The following is a 26,229-nucleotide window of genomic DNA, read 5'->3' on the forward strand; positions in this document are numbered from 1 at the left end:
AAGATGAGCCTGGGAGCTCAAATTCATAACTGTGCTAGACACTAAAGATCATGGATGAACTAGAGACACTGGATTTATGGCTTACTACAACAATAACCAACTAACTTCCCCCCCAGCCCTGATTTTTCCTCCCACCACCACCAGCACTCCATCTGCCCCAGGACTAGAAAGGTTTTAACAGGCCATTTCATCTTGAATGGTCCATTGAAATATATGTTAACTACTTATGCTAAACAATCTGTTCCATCTTGTTTTTAGTTGTGACACTCTGAGTACATTTCCCAGACTGGAAGAAGAGCTCTGTGTAACTCAGAAGCTCATCTCTCATCTACAGAAGGTGGTCCAATTTCAACATCACCAATGGTAATCTGCCAGTTGGGAAAAAAAATCCCTGCTGGTAGCTTTCTGAACAGTCCTGAGTTTTTAAAGATACAAGCATCAGGCACCTTCTCTGACCAAGCAACATTAACGTCAGTGAAGCATCCGGTGACCCACCAATGTTTGCACAACCAGATAGAGAAGTAGCCATTTCTTTTGATAGACTCTGGGGCAAGGTGGTCTTGTGTCAAAATAGGTGCATGCATGGCATCTATTGCTCCACTGCAGTTTGGGAACCCCATTTCTGCAAATCAATCCACTATGTCCTGCATATGACTGAAAGTCACAGTCCTGTGTAGCAGGAGATGATTACTCTGCATACGTGCATGACAACAGTCCCCAGAGTGGATTTTTCAACTCCCAAATTATTTCCCACTGACCAATAGCAATCCAGCATTGCAGGTTTCCACAGTGTGATTGCCACTTGCTTCTCACTGTCAGTACTGCTCTCACTCTGGTGTCCCTGCGCAGGAGGGCTGGGGAAAGCTCAGCACACAGATCCAGGAATGAGGCCTTTCACATCCAAAAGATCTGTAGCCACTGTTCACTGTCCCAAACCTGCTTTACGATGCAATCCCACCAGTTAGTGTTTGTTTCTTGGGCCCAGAAGTGGCATTCCACCATCTGCTACTGCTTAATGAATGTCACTGACAACACTGAATTGGTTTTTGCTATGTCCTACAGCAATCTGTCCTCCACAAAATAATCATGTCCCGCACTACTGCGGTTCTTCCTGCAGCTCAGCAAATACCAGAGGACCATGTGTCCTGTGCTTACAATGCTCCATAGTACAGAGTTGTGCAGGTTCCACGAGTCTGTCAGAGATGGCAGACAGCAGGGGAGGCTGTGTAGATTCATGGGATTTTTTAAAAAGGTATGAAAATTATGGGACATGGATGACATTATAAGATGGAGAAAGTCACATGATGGGAACTTGACCCCTTGCTCCTCGTCACCCCTGTGTGATTTGTTTCTGCCCCACATGCATTGCCAAAACTTACCAAAAAATAGTGCACTAGACAGTGTCGAGTTGCCCACTGGGATACCTACCCATGGTGCACTGCACTGTGTATCGACACAAGAACTCCTGGTGAGTATGCGCAACACCAACGCTAGGAGCCAAGCATGCATGTGCACCAGTGGCTTTACGCTGATGTAACTTGTGGTGGCTAACATTTGTATTGTTGACATGGCCTAACACTGTGCTTCCTGTGAATAAAAGGGAACAAGCAAAACTGAGGGCTGGTCTACACATAACCTGGCACCAAAATATCTAAATCTGTTTTAATTCACACTTTCTGTAATTTTCTTGCAAGTCTGTCTGTGGACACTCTTATTTCTGATTAAAAATAACGGAAAGAACAAAAGGCATGAATTAAAATTGATTTAGTTAGTTCAGTGTAAGTTTGTGTGTAGGCAAAGCCTGAGCAGAAGAGCTTAAAATTTGGCCTGTGGAAATGGAGGAGATTTCTGACTGTTGATTGCTGTTTTAAAAGCTGAAGTTTATATTCACTGAGGTAAAAAAGCCATGAAAAACTTGCTACACAGTCAACTTCAGAGGTACCATCTGCTTGCAACTTGCTTTTCATGCTCTGTAAATTGCTTACAAGTAACACTATTTTTTTTTCAAGTGGGACATCAGTTCTAGAGGAAAGAGTCTCTTGTCACCCAAGAGATTATTGTTATGGAAGTAGTAAACCTATTAAAAACAGTGAATCTAGAGCCTCTGTAAGCTGGTGCAATGCCTTTGACTTTAATGTAGAGATGGTCAGAATTTCTTTTTCTAATGAAAGTTTTGACTTCTGGGTTTAAAATAAAAACCTGAACTGTTTTGGCCAAAAGCTGAAATAGTTCAGTTCCAAAATGCCACTATGGTACCTCATGGGAGTTATAGTTTAGGTGCCTTATGCTCCCATTCTCCTTTATAGGCTGAGCTTGCTGGTTGAGCAGTATCTCTCGCGATGCACCTTTCAGTGAGGTGAATCAGTGCATCATGGGATTCAGCCATAGTGCATCATAGCAGATAAAGTCAAGTTCAAGAGCCAGCCCATAGAGGAAAATGAGGACATGAGGCAACCAAACTACAATTCCCATGAGGCACTGAGATGGCATGTCTAAATCATGTTTGGGTTCTGATTAAAAAAAACTGAATTTTTTCTTCAAAAGCAGATATTTCTCATAAAAAATTCATTTAATAAAAAACCTAATTTTCCACTGAAAAATAATTTCAATGGAAAATTTTCAACCAGCCCCACTCTAACAAAGTTACACATATTTGCATCAGGCTTGAATTTTGCTCTATGGACAAGATCATCCCTAGTGTAACTCTTTGGCCCAACAAGTCTGGGAGGAGCATAAAGTCATTTTTTGCTATGAGTTACCAAATGACATTTTGGTATCCAGCTGGCACCCATCATTTGTTACATTTTTACAGAGTTCTACTTTTTGCTAATTATAATTAAGTAATTCCACTCTCCCACTACTCCCCAGACTTAATGAGCAGATCTCAAAAACAGTTAAGGTGCCAGACAGCTATAAGCTAAAACTTAATTCAGAAAACTTCTACCGAGCTGGGACCAATGCATGATAGGAAAACACAGTGAAAGCACTTCCTACTTAGTGGGGTAAACACAACTATTCTTCATCTACACTGGCAATTCTTGGGCAATCTCCCATCATTGTTCTAGCACTTATGCAGGAAGCAGTAGGAGTTCTAATGTGTCAGGCCACTAACCTTTCAATCACAGTGTCTTCTAACACCGCTCAGAGCAGAGTTAGAAGAAACAACACTAAAAATGCTAGTGCTTGGTTAACAGGAGCGCTCTCATTGTTGCTAGCACAATTAGAACTGCACTGATTGTACTGCAACAATGGAAGATTTAAAATGGCCAGTGTACACAGTTTCCTCATCTGGCAGAAAAAGGGCACGACTGTTGGACTGGGAGGGAAGAAAAAACAATGAATTCGTATTGTATGCCTACAATGGATATGATGATTAAACGTACACAAGGCAAAGATGAAACACTGAAGGTCTAGTTCTCCCCTGAGTTACACCTGAATTCAGTGGGGCCCAACTCTACCAATGAAGGGAGAATCAGGCCAGTAATGTTTGAATTAAATAAATCAATTTGCAATTCAGAATTATGAAATGAGATGGATTTACTTGAATTAAGTGGCTATTGTGGGCTTTGGAAAGGGTGACAGGCAGCTTAAATCTGCATAGATCAACGTTACACATGACCTGGCCTCCTGATATGTGGCAGTTTTGTGACTGTTCTGCACATCAGGGTGACATTCAAACAAATACACAACATAGAAAAGTTAGATGGATTGCTACACACTAAAGGCACTAGAATGTGCGATATACTGCACTTTTGTTTTGCATACATTTCACCCTTCTTCCAAACTGCCTTTGGGAGTCATGTGCTATGCATGTTTGCTCATCTAGGTTTAATGGCTGGGTTTTCAGCACTTGCTTTTGTCCTTGTATAGTTTCTTATCTGTGTGTGTTTTTCTCCACATTGTGCCTCCTTCTAGTTTTCAAGTATGAATCCATTTACACAGTAAGATCTGTACCTTCATCAGCATTGTCTATGTCATTGTTACTATTATTATATATTTCTGATGGTAACTCCCAAAGTGGATCTAGTATTATTTAATAACTAATGTTCAGCTTATTAGCAGTCTAACGCTTGTCATTCACATAAGAATCTGGGCCCCAAAAGAATATTGTTTCTAGTTCTGAGACATGCAGCTAAATTTATCCTAGGTATAAACCTGGTTAAGCCAATAGATTTAAACTAGAAATTGACTTGGCCCATAATATATAACCTTTGATCAGGATGGCTCACTAATTATTAGGTAACACAGGTCTCACAAACAGTGTGTGATGCTGCTGGTCCTCTCAAACAACAATCAGTTGCCAATGCAGACATGAAATGTATACCTGCTAAGTGTGTATTTTCTCCTACTTAGTCCACAGCATCAAAGGATGAGACATCCTCCTATTGGGAGCCTGGAAACAACAACAACAACACTACAGGGAGAAAAATTGCTCCAAATCCTGCTGACTGAAGAGAAGAGGGTGAGATAAAGATATCTTTGTGTGTATACCTTATCATTTTGGGGGACCATCATAATCTACAGTGACAGGCACTCTATAACCTAGATCAATAAGTGGTAAACTACAAAGAAACCTATCAATAGGACAGGGAATTTCCAACATTCTTCCCAAGAATTTCTTGAGCCAACAGTAGGATTTGTTTACCATCTTCCAACCTCACCATCTTTTTTCAATGTGTACAACACAATAAATCAAAGATAGGCCAGAAACTGTGTTTGGAAGATTTATTGGCACATTCTCCCCAAACCAGGTCAAGAAAAATGTTTTATGTTAAGAGGCAGAGTTTGCTTACCTGTGGACCTCTCCCACATAAAAGATTTATATCAGCATAGAACTTTAGAGGAGTTACACTGGTTTAACTATGTCTTCATTGGCAACGTTAAAATGTGGCTTGTGTAGTTGTGGCAGCGCTCTAAAAAAAACACCTCTATGAGGGGTGTAGCTACCAGTGCTGGGAGTGCGGCTGGTGCACTGTCTACACTGGCACTTTACAGCGCTGAAACTTGCAGCGCTCAGGGGTTGTTGTTTTTTCACACCCCTGAGTGAGAAAGTTGCAGTGCTGTAAAGTGCCATTATAGACAAGCCCTATATCACGCTTTTAGTTAAACCAGTGCAACTCTTCATGTAGACAAGGTGTCAGCAATGCTTCTGTGACATTTGGAGAAGTCACTCAGCCCTCTGCCTCATCTCTCATCTTGAGTAAAATTTGAATACTACTACTTTACCTCATTATGGGTTTTGTGTTGATTAATTAGTGCATGGACTTTTTCTTCTTTTCTATGTAGAATGTCTTGGGGCAAGGACTGGTTCTTCCTCTACTCTCTTGTACAGTGACACATATACTGATTGTGCTCAATAAATAAAAATATTTGTGAATTGCTACATAAATACAAGGCATTATAATCTTCAGGAGTTAGCCACTGGGGTGTAAGCCATAATTCTGTGTTTGAATCTAAGCATTAAAATGGCGAGGAGAGAACAAGCATTGATCAGATTCTGTGTCTACTCAACATAAAAGCTATCCAGACTACTAAGGGAAAAGGAGAAGTTTTGAAACACATATAGACACTCAGAAACCTGAACAGACCAGTAGAAGACCAAAATGAATGGCTGAAACTGGTAGAAAATAGTGGAAACTGAGGATGTAGAAGAAGAAAGAAGTTCTGTATTACATAGCACATCTGAGGAAGGTTTATTCCAATAAATATCTTTATAAGAGAAAGGATGGTGTTGTGATGAAGGCATGGAAATGGGAGATGTGGATTCTACTGCCAGCATTGACACAGACCTCCTGTGAGAAGTTACTAAACTCTTCTCCACCTCAGTAGAATGGGAATGGTATTCCTCTGTGTCACAGCTTTGCTAAGTTGTAAATCTTTCCAAAGTGTAAAACACTTTGTGAGCTTCAGATGGAAGAGACTATATATGATAAAATTATCATATTCAAAATATTGGCTCTTGATCCACCTGTTTCATATAGCAGAATATACTAGATTTCCAAATGTAGAAGTCTACAGCCTTTTTGCTCCCCATTTTGGTAGATTTCCTATCACAAATATGGAATACATGAATTTGTGACCTGATGCCCTTTTTTGGAATATAGCAGAATACTGTCAGAGCAACAGTTTAATGCAAAAAACTGCTCTTAATGTTTTTGATACATGGATTATTACACTTTGTGGAGCTGAAAGAGCAGAATCTGGTCCCTAGTTTGTACAACCTTGAAATAATCCAAAAAACAACAGAGCAAGATGGAACTAGAAAACTACAGGTATTTTTAAATGGTTCTGTTAGAAACTATCAGGATTAAATTTAGTGCTCTGCTAAAAGTGGAAAGGATTTTCTTGATTTTCCTAGTTTGTGTGAGGTAGATACTGTTAGGGAAAAACTTCTTACATTTGAGAATGTTACTGATTCCTGGAAATGCCTGACTTTAAGATTCCTGGTTCAGATGAACTTCAGTGAAGATTTTAGTCTGAGTTATGTGTAGAATAGATTGCCAAGGGCAGCAACAAAGAAATGAAGCTATGAACCCAGTGGTTTCCCCAGGAATTGAAATTAGGGGGGGTATTTGACTTTATGGGGGGGGGTGTAAGGGCCAATGAGGGGTGAGATTCTGAGGGTGAAGGAGGGCTGTATGGCACCATAGTAAAAACTGAAAAATGTTTCATGACCAATAGGTCATACTGGTGGTACTGTGTCCCTACCAAATTGGGTAACAAAGGTGAGAGAAGCCAAACAGCAAAAATTAGGATGTTTGTTCACCAATGCGAGAAGCCTAGGTAACAAAATGGAGGAATTGGAGCTCCTGGTCCGAGAATTGAAACCGGATATCGTAGGAATAACCGAAACATGGTGGAACGGTAGTCATGACTGGAGTACAGGTATGGAAGGGTATGTGCTGTTTAGGAAAGACCGAAACAAAGGTAAAGGTGGGGGAGTAGCATTGTATGTCAATAATGAGGTAAACTGTAATGAAATAACTAGTAATGGAATGGATAATACGGAGTCTGTTTGGGCAATGGTCACATTAGGGAAGAAAACTACTAGAGCCTCCCCTGGGATAGTGATTGGGGTGTGCTATAGACTGCCGGGATCTACCCTGGATATGGATAGAGAACTCTTTAATGTTCTTAAGGAGGTAAATACCAATAGGAACTGTATGATCATGGGAGACTTTAACTTCCCGGATATAGAACAAATGCTAGTAATAATATTAGGGCTCAGCTTTTCCTAGACGTGATAGCTGATGAATTCCTTCATCAAGTAGCTGCAGAACCAACGAGGGGGGATGACATTTTAGATTTGGTTTTGGTGAGTAGTGAGGACCTTGCTGAGGAAATGGTCATAGGGGACAACCTTGGCTCGAGTGATCATGAGCTAATTCAGTTCAAAATAAATGGAAGGATAAACAAAATTGCATCTGAGACTAAGGTTTACGATTTCAAAAGGGCTAACTTTACTAAATTAAGGCGACTAGTTAGGGAAGTGGATTGGACTAACATATTTAGGAATCTAAAGGCGGAAGACGCCTGGGATTATTTCAGGTTGAAGTTGCAGGAGCTGTCAGAGGCCTGTATCCCGAGAAAGGGAAAACGGTCCGTAGGTAGCAGTTTTAGACCGAGCTGGATGAGCAAGTGTCTCAGAGGGGTGATTAAGAAAAAACAGAAAACGTAGTGGAAGATGGGAGGGATCAGCAAAGAAACCTACCTTATTGAGGTCAGAGGGTGTAGGGATGCAGTGAGAAAGGCCAACAGCCGGGTAGAGATGGACCTTGCGAAGGGAATTAAAACCAATAGTAAAAGGTTTTTTAGCCATATAAATAGGAAGAAAACCAAAAAAGAAGAAGTGGGACCGCTTAAAACTGTAAACGGAGTGGAGATTAAGGATAAGCTAGGCATGGCACAATATCTAAACGAATATTTTGCCTCGGTCTTTAATGAGGCTAATGAAGGGTTTAGGAATAGTGGCAGAGTGACTGATGGGAATGAAGGTGCGGGGTTGGAAATTACAGTATCCAAGGTAGAAGCCAAACTTGAATAGCTTAATGGTAGTAAATCAGGCAGCCCGCATAATCTTCATCCTAGAATATTAAAGGAATTGGCGAGTGAAATTGCAAGCCCGTTAGCGATAATTTTTAATGAATCTCTAAACTTGGGGGTTGTACCGTGTCGGATTGTTTTGCATAAGAGTGTGGGAAACTGACATGCAAGTCTCAAGGATGAGGCTCGTTCTTATTTGCTGGGAGGCAATAACAGGATAATAAATTAGAGGGTTGGCCAGGATGTTTAAATAGCCAATGAAGTTACAGCTGTGCTTGTCTGTACCTTATTAACCAATTAGCAATTGCTTGATTGCTTGCTTTAAGTGTATAAAGATGTATGCTGGAGAGAAATAAAATGACTTTGCTTTCAATCATATTGATGGTCGAGCTCTGTCCACGCACGCCTGCGCTGCAACAGTACCGTTTGACTGGAGATTAGCTAATATAGTTCTTATTTTCAAGAAGGGGAAAAAAAGTGACCCGGGTAACTACAGGCCTGTTAGTTTAACATCTGTAGTATGTAAAGTCATGGGAAAAATATTAAAGGAGAGAGTAGTTACGGACCTTGAGGTCAGTGGCAATTGGGACAAATTACAACATGGTTTTACGAAAGGTAGATCGTGCCAAACCAACCTGATCTCCTTCTTTGAGAAAGTAACAGATTTTTTAGACAAGGGAAATGCGGTGGATCTAATATATCTTGATTTCAGTAAGGCGTTTGATACGGTACCGCATGAAGAATTACTGGTTAAATTGGAAAAGATGGGGATCAAAATGAAAATCCAGAGGTGGATAAAGAACTGGTTAAAGGGGAGACTGCAGCGGATCGTATTGAAAGGTGAGCTGTCGGGTTGGAGGGAGGTTACCAGTGGAGTTCCTCAAGGTTCGGTTTTGGGTCCGATCTTATTCAATCTATTTATCACTGACCTCAGAACCAAAAGTAGGAGTGGGCTGATAAAGTTTGCGGATGACACGAAGTTGGGAGGTATTGCCAATTCGGAGAAGGACCGGGATATCCTCCAGGGAGATTTGGATGACCTTGTAAACTGGAGTATTAGTAATAGGATGAAATTCAATAATGAGAAGTGTAAGGTTATGCATTTAGGGATGACTAACAGGAATTTTAGTTATAAGCTGGGGACGCACCAGTTGGAAGTAACGGACGAGAAGGACCTCGGAGTCTTGGTTGATCGCAGGATGACTATGAGTTGCCAATGTGATGTGGCCGTTAAAAAAGCTAATGCGATCTTGGGATGCATTAGGCGAGGTATTTCTAGTAGAGATAAGGAGGTGCTAGTCCCATTATACAAGGCGTTGGTGAGACCTCATTTGGAGTACTGTGTGCAGTTTTGGTCTCCCATGTTTAAGAAGGATGAATTCAAACTGGAACGGGTACAAAGAAGGGCCACTAGAATGATCCGAGGAATGGAAAGCCTGTCGTATGAAAGGAGACTTGAGGAGCTCGGTTTGTTTTCCTTAACCAAAAGAAGGTTGAGAGGAGATATGATTGCTCTCTTTAAATATATCAGAGGGATAAATACCAGGGAGGGAGAGGAATTATTTCAGCTCAGTACTAATGTGGACACCAGAACAAATGGATATAAATTGGCAGTCGGGAAGTTTAGGCTTGAAATTAGACGAAGGTTTCTAACCATCAGGGGAGTGAAATTCTGGAACAGCCTACCGAGGGAAACAGTGGGGGCGAAGGACCTCTCTGGCTTTAAGATTAAGCTTGATAAGTTTATGGAGGGAATGGTTTGATAGGATAACGTGATTTAGTCAATAGCTCAATAACGTGCCGCCACTGGTAATTAGTACCGAGGGTCAATGTTGGGATATTGAAAGTCTTTTTCCTGAGTGTCTGGCTCGAGAGTCTTGCCCACATGCTTGGGGTTCAGCTGATCGCCATATTTGGGGTCGGGAAGGAATTTTCCTCCAGGGTAGATTGGCAGTGGCCCTGGAGGTTTTTCGCCTTCCTCCGCAGCATGGGGCAGGGGTTGCTTCCTGGAGGATTATCTGCTACTTGAAGTCTTTAAATCAGGATTTGGGGACTTCAACATCTGAGTCAAGGGAGAGAATTATTTCAGGAGTGGGTGGGTCAGCTTTTGTGGCCTGCATCTTGCGGGAGGTCAGACTAGATGATCATAATGGTCCCTTCTGATCTTAAGTTCTATGATTCTATGATTAGATTTAACTCATGTTTTGAAATCATCACACAAATCAAAGTTGGCTACTCAAGCCTTCTATGAAGCACTACATCTACATCCTTCTTGGTTTCTTGTTATAATTTTGCACAACTCTGTTAATGAACTTCTTGAATGCAATGCGTTCATCTTTGGTGGCTTCTCGTGTGTCCGTTATTTCCATTCCTTCAATTGATATGCTCATTAGTTCATTCACATGATCAGGCAGAAGGCGACTTCTTTCAGAACACAAAATTCTATTAAATGATGAAAAAGAACGTTCAACTGTAGCTGTTGTGACTGGGAGTAGCAAGAGATGAATTCCTACTTCTTTCATCCCAGGAAACAGAACACAAAGATAGGGTCGAGCCACTAGTGATGATAAAAAAGAAAGTTGAAGTCAAATCTTCATTCATTAGTCATATGATATTCCACTCTGTGTTCAAATTCTCTATTCTGTCCTGATCACATGGCAGCCCCATTGCTGGTACTGCCTCACTCCACTCAACTGTTGGTGTTTTATAGGACAGGGATCTGTAAAAGCTACATAGAGGTTGAGTAGAATCTAGAAGTCGCTGTTGTAGATTTTTAAGAATCAAGTCTGTGTACTTTTTCAGTTGTCTTAACAAACACTTCTTGCCTTCTTCACTTAAGGATTCAATATAAATGCTTTCATTAGTCAACTTCTGGACTGAAGTCTTTGCTTCTTCCAGTACTTTTTAAATGGAGAGCTCTGATTGATCCAAATGTAGCTTCTGTTGCCTGACAAAGATCTACTACTGTTGTAGCAGATGCCTGGATGGCATTATTTAATGACCCAAGTGGTTTCAACAGTAGGCTTACGAGAGAGAGAATGGCGATAGTCTTCTCTGAACGTAGTAGCGAAAGTAATCTACCAGCCTCACTACTTAGATCCATCCTATCTTGGTAGATGCTTTCCAAAGCCAGTAATAACGGCTGGAGTAATTTTAAGACAACAGCCAAGGACTGCTCATGAGAAAGCCAGCGGGTTTTCCCAGGTTGGACTAATTTGAACTTCAGACCCAGTGTATCTTCTATATTTTCCAAGATATTCAGTCTTTTTGGACTCTTGCTGAAAAAAGAATATAATGAAGACATTAAATGTATAGCTTTTTAAATGTCTTTTGAAGATTCTGCAGCTTGTACTAGTGCTAGTTGGAGTAGACGGCCTCTGCAGTGTGTATAGGAGAGATTAGAGTTACACTTTTCTCTGAGCAACGCTTGTACTCCACCATGTCTTCCAGAGAAGTTTGCAGCTCCATCAAATGCACAAACAGCCATCTGTTTGGGGTCCAATTTGACAAGCATTTAACTCTTCTAAGATGTGGGTTGTCACAGATGCAGCCGATGTGTCTTCTATAACTTGAACATCAAGAAATGCATCTACTGGCCTACCCTGACATCAAGATAACATACACAATGACGTAATGCACCGATGCAAATGGGCATCAAGTATTCATCAGCCATGTTTGCAAATTTTTTTAATGTGGTGACAGAGTTCTTCACTTTTTCAACTGTTGAGTCTTTCACTGTTGCACCGCATGCTTCTAGCCAGTCAGTTGAGTTTCTTGCAGAAAGATAGTGAGCATTTGCTGATCTTGTTCGGAACCAGTGTTCAACTTCAGGATGAACAAGTGACAATGCACTTAACATTGGCCTCCAGTTTGTAGTATGTGGTATCTCTTGCTTAAATAGAAAGTAGGATGCCACAGCCATGTTTGTTTGCATGAACTATGTTGTGTCTCCAGCATTCTTAACAGCCTCATTAAGTACTTCTAAAATTGGCTTTGAAAGTGGGCTTATAAGACTTTCTGCATGTTGATGCACTCCAGAGGCCTGGCAGCCTTTTCACGTAGTTTGTCAGCATTGGCTTTGCTGATAAGTTTGGCAAACCAAGCTCCTCCACTTTTACCAATGATAGCATTGGGAAGCTTTCCTTCTTCGTAAGCTTTTTTGCAAGAGGTGCACCAGTAGCCATCTTTTGTAACTTCAATAAATGGGAACACTTTGACCGACAAACATCAGGAACTGCCTTTAGGTTTTGGGGACACCATTTCTTCAGTAGGTAGCTGTATTTGTGCTTCGGGCTGGTCGGATGTAGATATACCACTTGAACCTTCAGATGACATGTTGATATATTCTTGGTTCTTGATGTGTTCTTCACCTTGGTTAGTTTTTGAGGCCTTTGAGTGGAAAAATTGTTGTATTGTTTTTTGTCTTTTCATTTTCACTTTGACCTGCAACATATAGAAGAGATATGAATAAAGTAAATGTTTTGTTAGGATAATTCAAGTTACACCAAAACACAGGTCTAGATTTCTAAAAATATATAATTTTTTTAAAAAATGTATTTAATTTAAATTGACTTTTGAAACGTAATCCATCATGAGATAAGAGGGAAGTCCTCTCATGGATCCGTAACTGGTTAAAAGATAGGAAACAAAGGGTAGGAATAAATTATCAGTTTTCAGAATGTAGAGAGATAAATAGTGGTATCCCTGAGGGATTGGTACTGGGACCATTACTTTTCAACGTATTCATAAATGATCTTGAAAAATGGGTAAACAGTGAGGTGGGAAAATTTGCAGATGATACAAAACTATTCAAGATAGTTAAGGTCCCAGGCAAACTGCGAAGAGTTACAAAGGGATCTCACAAAACTAGGTGACTGGGCAACAAAATGGCAGATGAAATTCAATGCTGATAAATGCAAAGTAATGCACATTGTAAAACAATCTCAACTATACATACAAAATGATGGAGTCTGAATTAGCTGTTAACACTCAAGAAAGAGATCTTGGAATCATTGTGGATAGTTCTCTGAAAACATCAACATCAATGTGCAGCAGCAGTCAAAAAAGCAAACAGAATGTTGGGAATCATTCAGAAAGGGATAGATAATAAGATATATAAATCCATGGTACGTGCACACCTTGAATACTGTGTGCAGATCTGGTCACCCCATCCCAAAAAAGATATATTGGAATTGGAAAAGGTACAGAGATGGGTAACTAAAATGATTAGGGGTATGAAACAGGAGGAGAGATTAAAATGACTGGGAATTTTCAGCTTAGAAAAGGGACAACTAAGGGGGGATATGATAGAGGTCTATAAAATCTTGACTGGTGTGAAGAAAGTGAATAAGGAAATGTTATTTAATCCTTCACATAACACAAGAACTAGCAGTCACCCAATGAAATTAATAGGCAGGAGATTTTTTAAAAACGAAAGGAAGTACTTCTTCACACAACATAAAGTCAACTCAGGGAACTCTTTGCCAGGGGATGCTGTGAAGACCAAAACTATAACAGGATTAAAAAAAAGAACTAGATAAATTCCTGGAGAATAGGTCCATCAGTGGCTATTAGCCAGAATGGGGAGGGGTGCAACACTATGCTCTGAGTGTCCCTAGCCTGTTTGCCAGAAGCTGGGAATGGGCAACAAGGGATGGATCACTTGATGATTACCTCTTCTGTTCATTCCCTTTGAAGCACCTGGCCTTGACCACTGTTGGAAGACAGGATACTGGGCTATATGGACCATTGGTCTGACCCAGTTTGACCATTCTTATGTAAAAATTAATTATAATAATAAAAATGTTTAGTACAGAAACTCCCCAACGTAACGACCTCTCAAGATAGCAACGATGTGAGATAACAACCTTGGCAAATAATGCATTTTAAAAATCTTGGCCTACTAGGAAACATATTTATATAAGTTTCCATTCCCAGTCACAAATCTAGCATTCTGTAGCCAAGTCACTAAAATATAGTCCAACAAACAAATGTTTATTTAATGTGCCCCTCACTTTTCCCTCCATTGCACCCCACTCACCGGTGTTGTCCTTAGTCAGTGGAGACTCAGAGTTCAGAGGTGCTTTCATGTGAGTACACCTCCTAGGTGGGGGGCAAGAAGGCACCTTGCTCGTTCCTCCAGCTGCTCACTGTTCATTCTGGCCACTGCTGTTTGTTGTGCCACTGTTCACTCCACCACTCTGTTGCCAATGGCCCTGCGCAGTCACCTTCTGCTGCCACTTGCCACTGTGACCTCTGCAAGTTGGTCTCTTGAGGTTCCACCAGCTCTCAGTGATTTCAGCTGAGCTCTCAGTGGGGGAACCTCACTGCTAGTGCAGTCTGGGCTGTCTCTTACACAAAAACACTCTACCCACAGGAACACTGTCTCCACAGCAGGACTAAGCACTTAGACCTGATTATCAGTGATTTCAGCTGCAGTGGTCACTTAACAGAACAAAAGACTATCTATGGAGCCTAATAAGATCTGTCTTTAAACAGTGGAGAGGGACAGGTCCCCACCCTCTCTCCTGATGCCCTCAATCAGCACAGGCTAAGTACAGTTCTACTGCCCTTTACTCATACAATAAGAACAACAACATTTCATTTGCCCCCACCCCCACCCCCACATTCAAGTGATTTGTAATCCAACCCCAGCCAAAATCTATCACTTGGGCAACACAGCTCTGTTTGCTGGATACCTAGGTAGATTAGGTGTGAATGTAAATACAATCTGGTTCTGAAGCCTTTCCTCCCAGCCCCAGCTCATCACTAGCTGTCAGGGAGAGCTCATTTAGACTTTGCTTACAAATTATATTTTGAAATTATTAGGTTGGCCAACATCACTGAAATGAATGCACTGACCCTGTCATAAAAAACAACTGCTGTATAAGGAAGCTAGTCTATGTTCATATTTTTCAAATCTATTATACTTTTTCAGATACATGTATTTTATCATACACTGTATATGCTTTTAAAGTGTGTATTAATGTTTCAATTTCAATTCAAATGTCCAAACAGTCACTAAATTGGCATGTAACTAGTTCACAAAACTGGGGGTGGGGGCATAGGGAAATCACTGTATGAATCTATTCAAAAACAGGCCAGAAAACAGGATCTGGGAAATATACATTGTAAGTTTGTTACACAATGCAGTTGTGGTCCTCCAGTTTTTAAAAGACCATTCAAGTATTGGGAGAGAATTTAGAAAAAGGCAACAGCATTCCTGTGAGGTATGAAGGGGAGATGACAAAGTGTCTTAATGATAACATGCAAATATCTAAGGAGGTGGGGGTGTTATACAAAGACCCTGGAATTAATTTGTTTAGGTTAAAAGATAAAAGCATGACTCATTGCCATGAACTAAAATAGACTAAGAACAGATTGTGGTTAGATATTGGAAAGGGCTTCATCAGCTAGAGATTTAAATATAGTGGTGCCTGCTAACATCAATAAAAATAAGAGAAGGATAGATTTAAAAAAAAACTATTTATTTATTTAGGAAGTATTAATTAACAGGTTTACAACTCCTAGCCATGCAAATATCAGATACAAAACGATAATCATTTCAACAGTGAGCATTTGTTTAAAGAGACATACAGTAATATATTCATCAGAACTCTGCGTATCAGGATATTACAATATTGCAGAGTGAGCATCATTACAACACTGATCTGTAGTTTCTAGTGATTTTATTAAACCAAGATAAATCTCTGATTACACGTTTAACACACCAGGCATGTCTATTAAAATGGACAGGTGTGCTGTTTTCTTTTTTTCTTCTTTCTTTTTTCCCAGATGAATGTGCTTCGTCTGAGTATTGAATAAATGGTAACCAAATATATATGTATCCGTTTGCCCTCTACTTTGCTGAATAGGTAATCAGTGCTTTAATTTTTCTGTAACAACAACCTCCCATATTTTTGTAATAATTCCTTAGATAGATGTACTTTTAGAAACATCATTTCTGGATACAGTGTTCAAATGTGCCATGAGGCAGTTTGTGAATTCATTGTTTCATTTACTATAGTATATATACACATATAAATATATATTATTCTCACAGCAAATAAGTTAATAACTTAGTGCAAGTTGATAACTTAATTGGTTAATAACATAGGGAAATCATCCTGATTGGTTAATTATTACATCACACAGTGTTTTAATATCCTGTGCTGCAAAGAGCCATAGGAGACACATTAAAGAGCCACTTGCAGCTCAGATAACTTCTTTCTACAACTCTTCCATGACGTGCCTTCTATATCTTGTTAAATATAAAGGTCCAGAATTATGTCATCTATATACACTAGTCTTCACTTCAAACATTGACACTGAAATGCTGGTCAAGGTCATGGATGCTACAACAGATACAATATGTTACACTGTCAATTGTTCAGCAAGAAGAAATAGACCTGATAAGTGTCCATCCCTATTATATCAATAGTCCAGATGCAGAAGTGGAAGTGTTAAACCTGTACTGTTAAACCCACAAGTTACATTGTCAAGGGTATAATTTCAAGTGTGACAATGTGGTACAGAGCTTGCAAATATAACCTAGGTACAATACAAGTCCTAACCACCAATGAGAGGGGAGCAGAAAGATGGGATGAGCAGGCTAGAAATTTTGCACAAACCAGCTTGCACAGTGTAGTAATGAACCTGATCACAAGCACAGCAGAAAGTGCTTGTGACAGGCAGGGAGATAAACTCAGAGGAAACAAGGCAGAAAGAGAAAAGGGAATCCTGACAACTGCTGAGGTCACTACCAGCAGGAACCTATAGAGAATCACACAGAGCAACACAGACATATGGGATAGATAACAAATATGTTGTTGCCATTGAAAATACATTATATAACTGAATCATTTTCATGTTAAATACACAGACTCCATTGAAAAAGATACATTAATCATAGGACAAACCCTGAGTTCTTCACTCTGGCCCTCATTCTGCAAGTGTATCTGCACAGGCAGACCCTCACATACATAGCTCCAGTGAATTCAATGTGGTGGGGAGGAGTCTGCTCACATGTATCAGTTTCCTGGTTCCGTTTGTATTGCACTCAGTCCTTAAATCATGCAAGCCCCCACTTAGGCCAATGGCCCGGCTTGAACTTGCTCAGAGCCCGGGGGAAGACAGGTCTAAAAGAGGCAGATACCCCAACAGTATATAGAGATACATTTTCACCACCACTGTTTTTTCTGCTGCTTACCGCTAGAAGCAGCTACGGTGCACAGGTGGGTAGTTACTACATTCTTCTTTGTCCTTCCTTCCCCTAGAGTCTAGCAAACCTGTGGGAAAAGGTAGTGATGGGGCCATACTGAATGAGAAAGAATGGCACTGTAGATTGTTCCCCACTCAACACACCTCAAGTACCCACCATTTCTCTCTCCTCTGCCTGAAGTCCCCACACCACTTTGACCTTTCCTCAAACATACAGTTAGTGTCATTCTGTGTGTCTCTTTGATTTGGTGCCACCACTTAGGTCTGCTGGCTGAGGTCTCTTGCTCCAGTCAAAGAGAGCAGGACCTGGAGGTGACCTGTCTGGTGTTCCACGACCGGGGCCCAGGATAACTAAAAGATTGACTAAAGCTCTGGGTTGAAGACTATGGTCAACAATTTGACTCCTCTGGCACAATGGAAGTTTCTACAGTAAGGATAGCGCTCATCAGTAGAGGAGACAGAAGTTTCCTGAGGGGTGGTCTGAGACAGTGGAATGAACTCCTACAGGAACTAAGGACCATCAAAAACTTCACCACCTTCTACTCCAAGTGGAAGGTGCATTTTACTGGATCTTGCCTTCTATAACATAAATGCATAACAGGTATATTTTAAAAAACAACTCCCCTCCTCCCCAAAAAATCCTCAACCAATCCAAACAAAATCTTCAAACAAAAATAACCTACCAAAACAAGCCACTCCACAGCACACACTTTTCCCTGTAATGAAAGGATGAGAGAACAAACAACATATGACAGATGTTAGTCATGTTGCTTAATGCACTACTGGAAGGTGCTCAGCTACTACAGTTATGAGCACAGTCTAAGAACCTATATAGGATACAACAGAATCTAGCCTAGGTGCCATGACAAGTAAGACTAGTTCTGCATTTCTGTTCAGGTCCTAGCACTGGCCTTCTTTCACACATTTCTAGGACCAATGTGGCCAGGTTGACACAAGAAGGTGAAATTTGCCACTTCCAGTAAGGGTAAATGTAGACCCTAAGTGTTTCTATGTGTATATAGTATGTGAAGAATAATACTTTGTATTTACAAAGTGCCATTCAACCAAGGCACTCAAAGTGCTTTATATCATTAATTAAACCCACAAATCCCTGTGAGGTTGATCGGTATTATCCCAAGTTTAAAGGCACAGAGAGGTTAAGGAACTTGTTAAGGAGACAGGTATAGAATCCAGAAGTCCATCCTAAGTCCTGTGCTCTAACCACTAGAGACATGAGATCTTTGTTGATATCTTCCTGGCAAATATCTTCTTGGCAACTGTTATAATTGCATGAAATGTGTTGCTATTGGAAGAGGGTGTTTTTATGCCAGATGGTTGTAGCGTATTCCACAATATAGCCACTTTGAACAAATGAAGTAACAGAGATTATGACATGTATGTTTTACATATTGATTTTCCTCACTTGCACTGTTCAGGGTAGCGTTAGCAAAAACTTTCTGCACCTGTTAAAAGGGATATCTTCAAGACATTTAACCCAGAGATAAAGCTGTTTCCCATTGTTAAGAATGAATGTGTGTTTTTAAATTCTGTTGATGTCACTCATCTATTTCCATTTTAGTAAGGTATTCTTCTGTTTCAAACCACACAGGACTGAATAATGAAAATAAATGAGTTCTGTTTTTAACTTATCCTGCAAACACCTTGTTGAATAACTTCACATGTGTATGTTAAGTGTTTGTAGGATGATGGCCTTTAAATTCCAAATATAAACAATAATATTATGAATGGTATTCAGATAATTTTGTACATAACAGCTTTGTTTATGGATAGAACCTATATCAAGACTGGTTTATAAGTAACCGAAGGAGGAAGCTCATTTTTTACAACTAAAATACTGTACAACCAACTACTTTAAAGGTATGTCAAACTGAGACAATTTCCTTTTAAATTACATGGAAATTGTTACATACCTTCCAGCTGCATTAAATTTTGCATTAAAAAGTTGCAATAGGCCCGCCTCCAAACTAGCTATGGCTGCAGTGTCAATTTGTGCCCATTTGGCATGGCAGCTGAATTGCTGATCAGAGAAATCTGACTATTTGTCCTGTTCCATGAAAGTCAATTTTAGTTTTCAATCTGTACCTTTGACTATCACTCATGATCCACTGCCTTCAGTCAATCACAACTGCTCTTGGCATAATCTAAGCCTAAAAACAAGAGACCAAATAATGGCTGAGTCACCTCTGTTGTGAGCCAGCAAATCACTCTTTTGCTGATTGGCCACCTGCTTTAGGTTCAGATTATGTCAGACCAGGAGCTGCTCCAGCTGGCCAGACATTGGGGAATATGAGCTGTAGTCAAGGATACCTGCAAAGCATTGGGAGCTGCAATGAAGAGATTTTTAAGAGAGAGAGACAGAAAAAGACAAATCATGAAGAAGAGGAAAGAAAAAAATAGAGGCCCAATGCTAGTTTCTGATCTCAGTGACACTGGTGTCACAGATCAGAATCTGGCCCAGGGATTGCTGATGAAAGGACAATAGAAACACATCAGAGGAGAAGGTGAGAGACAAGCAGAGGTGAAAGAGAGGGGAAGAGATAAGTAATCATGTCTCAAATGCAGTCTTAATGACTGCTCTGCTATAACACTTTTAATGCCTCTTACTCACTCAAGAGTGCAAAATTAATAAAATCCTTCAAACAAGGGACAAGCATTTCTGGCATAGCCACTGTGCTAGTGTTTTTCTGTAGTGGCACACTCATGTGCAGGTCCACCGAAAGAGTAGCCGGCATAAGTCTAATGCAGAACTGGAAAAGATTTGTCTCTCCTTGTCCTTGGCATGAAAATTTACAATAGTGGAGTTTCTCTGCTCAATCTCTAAAGATTTTCAAGGTTGCTTAACTTAATGTCCACTAGACATGGATAATTTCTACAAAACATTCCTGCAAAACATTCGTACACATTTTTCATCTTATTCATTTCAAACATATGTGTGTTCCTTCTGAGACAAGGTTTTCTGTGAATATTCATGCATTTGAGCTCTAGTGGCAGGAAATTTTAGGAAACAAAGTGTATGGTTGCGTATGTTAGTATTCATGGAACCCACATTTTTAATTCACCAGTATTTTCACTAGAAGTGCTTGTGCTCCATCCAGTCATGGTGAATAACAAATACATGTGAGGAAATCTGAATCTGCTTGTGGATATCCTGCGAACCAAAATAGCAGTTAAATTTGTTAAGTTATTTGTTGCAAATTATTCACCTAGACTGGCTGTATACCACATTCTTCAGTTACATGAACGTTTATCCCCAATGAGCTTATTCAGCTGTAGGCAGGCTATCAGAGTGGCTTGAAGATGCAAACTCCAATTTACATTGTAAGGGTTAAACCAATGGCCAACTTTGTGTCCGTGGACACAGTTAAAGGAAAACTGAAGAGCAATATAATACTCTAGTCACTATAGTGAAGTAGGAAGGCCATGGTTCTCTAAAATGGGGCTTAAAGTTTGTCTTATTTAGGCATGTGAATAAGTGGCCTGATTTTCAAAAGTGCTGGACACCTAGAATTTCCCATTGAAATCAGTGAAAATCAGACCTCTTATCTCATTTCAGTAATTTTGGTGCATGAGGACCTGATTCTGAAAACACTTATGCATGTAACTGTATTATTGCTTATATTACAATAACACCTAGAGACCTCAGCCCATTGGTCTAGGCACTGTACAAATACATAGTAAGAGATTGACCAAAATGCACAAAATAAACAAATTGGAACAGCTGATCTCTTTTTCTAATAATTTCTGAGTTGACAATCTTAGATGTTACTGAAACCATAATAGGAACAACCTTTTCATACAGACGTCCTTTTTTTAATTAAGTGTCTTTTTAGCTCACCTTTTGTTTTCTTTTTAAGTTATGGAACTTGCATTTAAAAGAAGTTTGGAATACCCTGATTTCCAGTGGTTATTGATGGGATTTGGACTTTCTTAGTCCTAGTCTGCCTCTTTAGACTGAGTTTCCAGGTGGGAAGCACGTCACTAAGGCCCCAGTCCTGAGAAGACTTGAGCATGTGCTTAACTTTGTATGCTGACTAGTCCTATTGACTTCAGTACGATTACTCGCAGTGTGAAAAGTTAAACACATGCATAATACTGTACTTTGCCGGATTAGGGTTAGAATCTAAATGAAGCAATTCCACACTTAGAAAAACAGGAAACCCAATGGCTAATTGTTTGAATATATGGTACAAAAATATAGGTATGAATATAGGGCTCAATTCAACTCCTATTGAAGGGTCTGATTCTGTTCTCACACCAGTGTAAATTAGGAATAACTCCATTGAAGTCAATGGAATTATACAGATGCAAAAACTGATGTGAGACGAGAATGAGTCTTTTCATTGATTTGGGGCCTTCCACTGACTTTGGTGGGAGTTGGATCAGGCCCAAATCAATTAGTAAATATTTATCTAGGTACCATATTGTGCCTTTAGTATTATTACTGATCATTGCTGTTTCCCTTTGTGTATTCAAGTTGTGCAAAGAAAGTTGTCCAGCTTTACAGACACAAAATAAGCTGTCTAGCCATTCTGTTGCCTGAAATTGTAAACTGACATAGAATATCAAGGTCGGAAGGGACCTTAGGAGGTTATCTAGTCTAACCCCCTGCTTAAAGCAGGACTAATCCCCAGACAGATTTTTTGCCCCAGATCCCTAAATGGTTCTCTCAAGAATTGAACTCACAAGCCTAGGTTTAGCAGGCCAATACTCAAACCACTGAGCTACCTCTCCCCTAAACTTTTCTAATTTGGAACTATGTACATTTCATATTTCTAATGAAAGACCAGGGTCCGCAAGGAATCCTAAGAATAAAATGTTTTATTATTGTGCATTTAAAATATTTTTTTAAATGTTAATGTGATTCTTTTGAGCCAAGTGTTATAAAAAGTGATTGCTTTTTTGTGTTGGTTTGTTTGCTTCTGATTTATCTGTGCTTATCTTACCACAGATAGTGCTGTTTCCCTTTAAAAAAGATAAAACACTGAGGCAGAGTTATGCTGCACCTGTATTGTTTGTACAGAAACTTGTCCAGGTATCATCCTTAGATATAGAAGTTTGCACTAAGGTATCAGTATTAGCACCAAGTTGTCATACATATTGCTAGTCAGCTTCCTAATAATCTCCATTACAGAAGGCTGTTCTTGCAGTGAGTGTCACTATGGCCTCTATTCTTCTCCTATTGAAGTTAACAGCATTTTTTAATTTACTTACATGAGAATAGCATCAAACCCAGTATCTGATCATGAGAGGTGCTGAATACTTTCAAGCCCCATTAAGTCACTGGGAGTTTGCTGGTCCTCACTTAGGCAAAAGTCTCACTGAATGCAAGTGTGGTGTTTTTTTTTATCAGACTAACATGTGCATTTTTGGGGCACTATGCAGAACCCTTCCCTCCCATATTTTGAAGTGTATCATCAGAAGCACATACCTCAGCAAGTTCTGAGTTGGAGATGAAGTCTATTTAGCACCACTTCAGTCCAACACACCCCTCTTAAATCAATTCCAGAGATAAGCAGCAGGAACAAAGCTGATTATACAGTTTCACCTGTAAAATGCTGGTGTTTTCTAGGCTGTCAGCCATATGAATGCCTAAGAGGATGCATATCAATGATATATGTCCATAGTTTCCAAATGGTTACATTCACTGACAAATACTCTGGCAAATCCACCTATGTCTCTGATTAAGCATTCTTTGATATGTTGCTCTAGTGTGAAGATCCCATATACACAGATTGCAGCCAGTGATCATGATGCTATATAAAGAGCTCTTAGGATACGTGATGAAACCTTCTGTCATTACTGAGATCAGAAAAATCCTGCCACTGATGTAACAGCAGCAGATTTTCTCAAGTGTAATGCAGATTTGTTTATTATGCATTACATTATATAATCCTGTGCAGATTAATTTGCTGCTTCTCAAACAGAACCTGAAAAAGACGGTTACTCACCTGTAGTAACTGGTGTTCTTCGAGATGTGTTGCTCCTATCCATTCCATTGTAGGTGTGCGCGCCGCGTGTGCATGGTTCTTCGGAACATTTTTACCCTAGCAACTCCGGCGGGCCGGCTGGCGCCCCCTGGAGTGGCGCCGCCATGGCGGCTGATATATACCCCAGCCGGCCCGTCCGCTCCTCAGTTCCTTCTTGCCGGCTATTCCGACAGTGGGGAAGGAGGGCGGGTCTGGAATGGATAGGAGCAACACATCTTGAAGAACACCAGTTACTACAGGTGAGTAACCGTCTTTTCTTCTTCGAGTGATTGCTCCTATGCATTCCATTGTAGGTGATTCCCAAGCCTTACCTAGGCGGTGGGGTCGGAATGAGACGTGGCGGAGTGTAATACCGCAGAGCCGAAGGCTGCGTCGTCTCGAGACTGCTGCACCAGCGCGTAGTGGGAAGCGAAGGTGTGGACTGAAGACCATGTGGCCGCTCTACAAATGTCCTGGATGGGAACATGGGCCAGGAAGGCGGCCGACGAGGCGTGCGCCCTCGTCGAGTGTGCGGTGAGACGGCACGGGGGGACGCGAGCAAGCTCGTAGCATGTTCGTATGCAGGCCGTCACCCAGGAGGAAATCCGCTGTGAAGAAACCGGCTCGCCTTTCATGCGGTCTGCGATTGCTACAAACAGCTGGGTCGAACGCCGGAAGGCCTTCGTCCAGTCAATGTAGAAAGCGAGGGCCCTGCGGACGTCCAGGGCGTGGAGCTGCTGCTCACGAGGTGATGCGTGTGGCTTCGGGAAGAAGACCGGGAGAAAGATCTCCTGGTTGAGGTGAAAGGCCGAGACCACCTTGGGGAGGAAGGCCGGGTGTGGTCGAAGCTGCACCTTGTCCTTGTGGAAGACGGTATACGGGGGACCGACCGTCAGGGCGCGGAGTTCCGAGACTCGCCTGGCGGATGTAACTGCCACGAGAAAGGCCGTCTTCCAGGTGAGATAGAGCAGAGAGCACGAGGCTAAGGGCTCGAAGGGTGGGCCCATCAGCTGGGCGAGAACCAGGTTCAGATCCCACGTCGGAGCAGGAGGACGCACCTGAGGGTAGAGACGGTCTAACCCCTTGAGGAAGCGGGCTACCATTGGGATGGAGAAGATGGAGCGGCCTCCTATAGCGGGTCGAAAGGCCGACAGAGCCGCCAGGTGCACCCTGAGGGATGAGATCGCGAGACCTTGACCTTTCAGGTACCAGAGGTAATCGAGGACGGTCTGGATGGGGGCTGAGAAGGGGTTGAGACTTTGCTGGTCACACCATAGCGCAAAGCGTTTCCACTTCGCGAGGTAAGTAGAGCGCGTGGAAGGTTTTCTGCTTTCCAGCAGAACCTGTTGCACCGCCGCCGAACATCCTCTCTCTGCATCGGTCAACCACTCAGGAACCAAGCTGTAAGATGCAGCGACTGCAGGTTCGGGTGACAAAGCCTGCCGAGGTCCTGAGTGATGAGGTCCGGCCATTGCGGGAGGGGAATTGGATCCCGAACCGACAGCTCGAGCAGCATGGTGTACCAATGTTGCCTCGGCCAGGCCGGAGCGACGAGTATTACGCGAGCCCTGTCTCTCCGAAGCTTGAGCAGCACTCGGTGGACGAGCGGGAACGGAGGGAACGCGTAAAGGAGGGACTCTGTCCACGGCAGGAGAAACGCATCCGAGAGGGAGCCTGGAGCTTGACCTTGGAAGGAGCAGAACCTGTGGCACTTCCTGTTGGCCCGGGAGGCGAAGAGGTCTATTTGGGGAAATCCCCACCTCTGGAAGATTGCGTAAGCCACATCTGGGCGGAGGGACCACTCGTGGGAGGCGAAGGACCTGCTCAGACGGTCGGCCAGCATGTTCTGTACTCCTGGCAGAAAAAACGCTTCGAGGCGAATCGAGTGGGTCACGCAAAGGTCCCAGAGGAGAATCGCCTCCTTGCAGAGGGGGGAGGATCGAGCTCCGCCCTGTTTGTTGACATAGAACATGGCTGTGGTGTTGTCCATGTACACCGCTACACAGCGGTCCTGAAGGTGAGTCAGAAAGGCGAGACACGCCAGACGGATCGCTCTCAACTCCCGAACGTTGATATGGAGGGAGAGCTCCTGAGCTGACCAGAGGCCCTGGGTGTGCAGGTCTGCCATGTGCGCCCCCCATCCAAGGGCCGACGCGTCCGTGGTCAGGGTGATCGACGGCCGAGGAGGGCGGAAGGGAACCCCTGCGCAGACCGTCTCCGGATCCAGCCACCAGGTGAGCGACCGGAGAGCGGAACTTGGCACCACCACCACCATCTCCAGTGGATCGCGCTGCGGGCGGTACACCGATGCCAGCCACAGCTGGAACTGGCGAAGGCGCAGCCTTGTGTGTGCGGTCACAAACGTACACGCCGCCATGTGGCCTAGGAGACGTAGGCAGCACCGCACTGTTGTCGTTGGAAAGGCCTGTAGCGACCGTATCAGGGAGGCCAACGTCTCGTGCCGATCCCGAGGGAGACAGGCTCTGGCCAGAGTGGAGTCGAGGACGGCTCCTATGAATTCCACTCTTTGTGTCGGAACTAAGTTGGATTTGTCGGCGTTGACAAGCAGGCCGAGAGACCGAAACAGATGCAGTATCTCGGACACCTGAGCCGCTACCAGGGCTTGGCTGCGACCACGAATTAGCCAGTCGTCGAGGTACGGGTACACATGGATTCGGCGACGACGGAGGGCTGCGGCCACGACCGCCATGCATTTGGTGAATACCCTCGGTGCGGTGGAGAGGCCGAAGGGCAACACCGCAAACTGGTAGTGGGTCTCGTTGACGAGAAAGCGCAGGTAGCGTCTGTGGGGGGGGGTAAATTGCCACATGAAAGTAAGCGTCCTTCATGTCGAGGGCGGCAAACCAGTCTCCCGGATCCAAGGAAGGGATAATGGTCCCCAAGGTTACCATCCGAAACTTGAGCTTGCAGAGGTATCTGTTTAGCTCCCTGAGGTCTAAGATGGGACGAAGACCTCCTT

The 26,229-nt window shown here is 42.2% G+C and overlaps 1 long non-coding RNA gene across 3 annotated transcripts in view; it reads left to right on the plus strand.

Moving 5' to 3' along the window:
- LOC123372591 overlaps positions 1 to 26,229 on the plus strand; it is an 88,927-nt gene that overhangs the window by 27,417 nt on the left and 35,281 nt on the right. The window contains exons 3-4 of one of the 3 annotated variants that reach the window (XR_006580357.1): positions 4,354 to 4,462; positions 5,459 to 5,891. This is a non-coding gene — a long non-coding RNA (uncharacterized LOC123372591). Of the gene's footprint in view, positions 1 to 4,353; positions 4,463 to 5,286; positions 5,429 to 5,458; positions 5,892 to 26,229 lie in introns of those variants that run through there. The other 2 variants (XR_006580359.1, XR_006580358.1) reach the window with 2 other exon arrangements.

The sequence above is a fragment of the Mauremys mutica genome, chromosome 6 (genome assembly GCF_020497125.1).
Source record: "Mauremys mutica isolate MM-2020 ecotype Southern chromosome 6, ASM2049712v1, whole genome shotgun sequence".
NCBI lineage: Eukaryota > Metazoa > Chordata > Testudines > Geoemydidae > Mauremys > Mauremys mutica.